At 46.0% G+C, this 4906-nt stretch overlaps 1 long non-coding RNA gene across 1 annotated transcript in view; it reads left to right on the top strand.

Moving 5' to 3' along the window:
* Positions 1-3786, top strand: part of LOC112551448 — a 30554-nt gene extending 26768 nt beyond the window's left edge. The window contains exon 5 of the long non-coding RNA XR_003095759.1: positions 3651-3786. This is a non-coding gene — a long non-coding RNA (uncharacterized LOC112551448). The remainder of the gene's footprint in view (positions 1-3650) is intronic.
* The last annotated feature ends 1120 nt before the right edge of the window (positions 3787-4906 follow it).

Below are 4906 nucleotides of genomic sequence, written 5' to 3'. Positions count from 1 at the left end.
TCCTGCCTATGCAGGGGGTCGGACTCGATGATCTATTGAGGTCCCTTCCGACCCTAGCATCTATGAATCTGTGTTATCTAACCTAGATTTCTGTCATTTCAGTTTAAGCCCCTTGCTGCTTGTCCTGATCCCTGTGAACACAGAGAACAATTTATCCCAGTCCTTCCTACAGAAACCTTTTTTGTATTTTAAGATGTGCAAAAAAGAGCTGGAGTGGCTTGAGAGGGTTTTATACTGTGTTAAGAGCACAGGAAGCCAGGGGCCAAACTAAAACAAAACAGATAATAAAATTTGTCCAAGCTTCACCCACTTGAGACACCAACATGTGACTGTTCACAGTAGGTTGTGCATGCTTTCTGCACTTGAGATTTTCAGTGGGGTTCAAACTTTTATTAGTGCTAAAAATTTAAAGCGCACAAAATTAATGCATCATATGTTAATTAGATTAAGACAGGCTAACTGCTAGATCTCAAAGTAACTGTAGATCAGGAATCATCTTTGCATGGGGGATTTCTTGCAATGTCCGGCAAAGATCTGTTCTTGCCCCTGAGCAATACTGTATCAGTGATCCAGAGCAATGGTGCTCAACCCTTTGGTCCTGTGGGCCAGGTGAGCGGTGCTGATCCGGCAGGCAAGATTGCTCCATGGGCCAGATCCAGTGTGGTGCCAGCACGCAGAGTTGGTCTGTGGGCTCTAGAAGCTGCAGCAATTAATGCTGAAACAGCTCCTCCGACAGAGAGAAAACAAAGCGAGTGGCAAGTCAGCCACTGCTCACAAAAACCGGACAGCTTTTAAGGGGACATTGTAGTTGTAGACATTGAAAATGACACGTACCCAAGCAGTGATGTGGAAAATGAAGAGCATCCAAGGGTCAGAAGAAGAGTTGGACGTGGTTAGAGCAGCGGGCAAATCTGATGATCCTCGTAGCAGTGTTTTTGCTAACTGGAGATGGGAGTACCCAAGTTTTCAGAGCAAACAATGCCAGAGTCCCCTGTATTAATGCAGACTCACCACCAATGCTGAATCTGTTCGATAGAAATGCTGAAATGAATTAGTTGCAGCATGTGTAACAAGTAACTTCTGATGATAGATCTGTGCATACAGATACCAAGTGTGTAACCATGGTGATAAACACTATACAATTAAAAACAGTGTTTTTTCTAAGAACTCTGAATATATAATTACCTGTGGTAGTTTTCATAGAAATCTAACAACGATGTTGATGAGAGTGGTCCTTTGGGGTAACTGGCTGATATTCCTTATCATCCTTCCCCACTGCTTTACCATTGATCGTTGAAGTAGTGGCAGGAACTAAGTGTTGGCTTGGAAAAGATCTCTCCTTGCATTCCATGGAGTTGCTGGGCACAGGGTTGTTGGAAAAAATAGCCCCGAGTTTCTCATAGATTGTATTAAAGAATAGCAGTAAGAGCAGCTGAAGGCAGAGTAGAAAAAAATGGACTTGAAAGGGAGTGAACGACCTTGACACCCAAAAGTATTGTTAGTAGCCTGTACCCAGCTCAGCACCTCTTCTGCACCTACGTGTATTCCTCTCTAGTGCCAGATGAGCATCGCTGTCTCAGAAACGTATTACTATGTGCCCAAAGGACCTGTGCAGTTCACAAGTCAAGCCCAGCAAGCTAGGGCATCTAGAGCAGAAGCTTGATTGGGAGTGACCTCAGGAATTACATTTTGAGTGGGCGTATGTGGCTGTGATTTTTGTATGGGGGGGTGGGGGGGGGAGTGTCTTTTGCACAAATTGTCCTTCCAAACAGTCTTGGATGGCACACTAAGTACCTTACAGACATGGGGGCAAATTCTTTAAGGCACAGATTAACTGGATTGACAGTGTATTTTACGTACATTATGCTACTTGAGGAAAATTCAGCAGTGGGGCTGGAGGAGTTAATTTGGCTTGGATCTCATTTCCAGCTTGGCCTTTACAATCAAAATGCCTTTTCTTCCTAAAATGTAGCTGTTTTCCAGAGGCTCACTTTGAAAGAGTGAAAGAGTGTCCCTGAAACAGATACTGGATAGTAAAATCCCAAGAGGCCGCAGCAGAAGTGTATTTAAATTGACAAAAAGCTGGATGAAGTGGAATGAAAATGGCCTACTGAATTCTCCAGGGGTTCTGGTGAGAGCTCTGGTTGCTTCTGGATGTTAATGAGCATGTAGCAGCAGCCACAGCTCAGACCACTGATAGAGACCCAGCTCGCTGTGCCTAGCGCATGGCTGACAGTGCCAGGGCGCGCACGGTAACTGGGGAGTCTGCTGCACTTCCAGTACTCGCCCAGTCTTCTCTGCTGCCATGTAACTGGCACAGGAGCTGCCCCAGGATAGTTCCTTAATTAGGGATTGTTTCCCAGTTGGAAAAAGAAAGGGATGCAATTGAGCAGGATGCTGCGTTAGGACAGAACAGCAACAGAGACCCTGCCTACTTGCCAGATCTTTGCAAATTGTTTCAAAAACAGGGAAGGGAGGAGTCATTTCCATTTTCAACAGTCTTTTCCAACTAATTACGTGTATTCATTTCTATTCCAGCAGGGCCAAAAGACCCTTATCAAAGATCAGGGCCCCATTATATTAGGCACTATCCAAATGAATAATAAAACATTCCCTCCTCTGGGAAAGGTTTCAGTTTTCCCAATAGATTGCCAGACATTGGGAAAGGTAGTGAAATGATATAAAGTCAGCGCTCCTCTCATCTCATAACATACAGTTCGAAGGATGAGTTGGTAAGCAAATCGTGCGATTGGATATTTTATTGAACAAAGACATCTCCCTCTGGACAGACGGGGAACAGGAGTTTGGACTCGCTGGAAGCCCACCCAGGATGCCTTTTGGGACAGGAGCAGGTTAGGAAAGTGCACGGCTGATCCTGACAGGAGAAGAGCTACATGACCAAGGGCAAAACTTGGGCTATGGTTGTGTTTGCTCTGGTTAAAATAAGAGCTGTTTCAAAACCCAGAGTTGGCAGCATAGCAAACTGAGGTGGCATTTGGACAATGACAGTACTAATGGCCCTAGTTACCTGAGCACCAGACTTGAGACACCCGATGCCTGGCTTTTGAAAGGGTTACTCAGGATGCAGCTGACACCCTTGGGAGCTGTAGAAGGAGCACGGCTTTGAGAATCAAAGGTCCCAAGTTAGAATCCTGCTGCACCACTGACTCACTGTGTAGCCTGGGGCAAATCCCTGCATCTTCCTTTCCACCTTCCTCATCTGTCAAGTGGGGATTACAGTATCCCTAGTTTCCCAGAGGTGTGGTTGCAAGGATTGGTGTCTGTACCTTGCTCTGAATGCACAAAAACGCTAATAAGTGCTCTGACCATCAAATCTTAGGTACCCCACATTGGGGGTTTTCACTGAGGCACAGGAAATTCGTGCAGGGTTTAGATGGGAGGCAATCCTCTATCCTCTCCCAGATTTGGGAGGCAGTCCCCTCAGTGCCTACGAAGGAAAAGAAGTCCTGTCTTGTTCACTGAATGGCATTCGTCCTGCAAATGGAATCACGCAGGTGTTCCGTGGAGAGTTTGATCGTATAACTAGCTGCATCATATGCACAAAGGGGAAGATATAAAATCGTTGAAGCAACTTCACGAGTTTGCGACCAAAAAAACCATTGTTTAAAATGTTGGGTTTTGTATTCTAGGTACGTAATTGCACTGGGAAATTGGGCAAGGTCAGAGAGGAAGAACCTGTGATGCTTGTACACTGCTACAAGAAGCTTCAACAATGAACTGTTGGACTAGAACTTCAGTTGTGACGTGGCGGTGATCCTGGGATGGTGAGGTATTTCCATGGCAGCCTTCCCCCATTGACACTGGCGCACAGGACATACATTCATTTCTTTAATTTTTCTCTCATTTGCTGCTGCTTCCATTTGCCTTATGGTGCTGAGATTTACTGCTCTGCCTTCCTTGGTAAGGGCTGTTCTGAAAGTTTCCCAGGGAAGCCCTCCTTACTCCCACCAGTTATTTCACGTGGGAATCTTTGTGCTGGTATCTGGAAACAACATGCCTCAGATGTCTAATGCTTCCCTCTGATTCTGGTGGAGGTGAGCTGCTGGCTGGGGATTTCTTGGACCTCTTGAGTGGTGAGGAAGACTGCCCGTGCAGTGCCCACAATCTTTCACAGGTTCTTGTTTTTGAGGACGTTCTGTTTCCTGTATAATGTTGTGGTAAATCTCCAGCTCTTGCAGCCCTGCTGTAGCATAGATTATATTGGAGTTGTAAAGACTACTCTCCACCGTGGTTCCAGTGCTGCGTATCTTTGCTTTGCAGGTGTTGTTGAGCTGAATAAATGCGGATATTATTCCCGTCTCTGATGCCGCCGAGCTCTCTCCTGGTAACACGGTGCTGCCCAGGTAGATGGCCTGGTTTGTTTTCTACAATGTTTTTGCCTTCTGGTGCGATACTGCAGTGTCACAGGGCACTGGCGAGACCTCTGAAAGACTGCATACAATTCCAGTTAGTTGAAAGAGGAATTCAGACAGGAACAGGTATAGACGAGGGTTACTGGGAAGCTCTGGGGAATCGAGAGCCTAACAGTTGGGTTTGTTTAATCTAGCGAAACAAAGACAGATGCAGCGTGATGTGATTGTAATTTGTAAATACAGGAAGGAGGTAAACATCATGGCTGGGAAAGAAAACAGTCTAAAATAAAAGACAACGCTGGCACAAGAACGAGTGGAGATTAACGTAGCTGTGAATCATGTAGGCTTGAAATTAGAAGGCTCATAACTATCAGAGGAGTGAGGTTTTGGAAGAGCCTCCCAATAGGAGAAGTGGGGGCAAGAAACCGGACTCGTTTTACGATGGAGCATCAGTGTGTGGATGCGACTACGCGGCGTGGTTCCCTGCAGCAGCAGGAGACTGCTAGGCTCAGCGACCCAGGAGCTGTCGCCCA

Source organism: Alligator sinensis, unplaced genomic scaffold (genome assembly GCF_000455745.1).
Source record: "Alligator sinensis unplaced genomic scaffold, ASM45574v1 scaffold407_1, whole genome shotgun sequence".
In the NCBI taxonomy this organism is placed as follows: Eukaryota; Metazoa; Chordata; order Crocodylia; family Alligatoridae; genus Alligator; species Alligator sinensis.
Note: the sequence above shows the minus strand (reverse complement) of the source record. Positions and strands in the feature narration are given on the sequence as shown.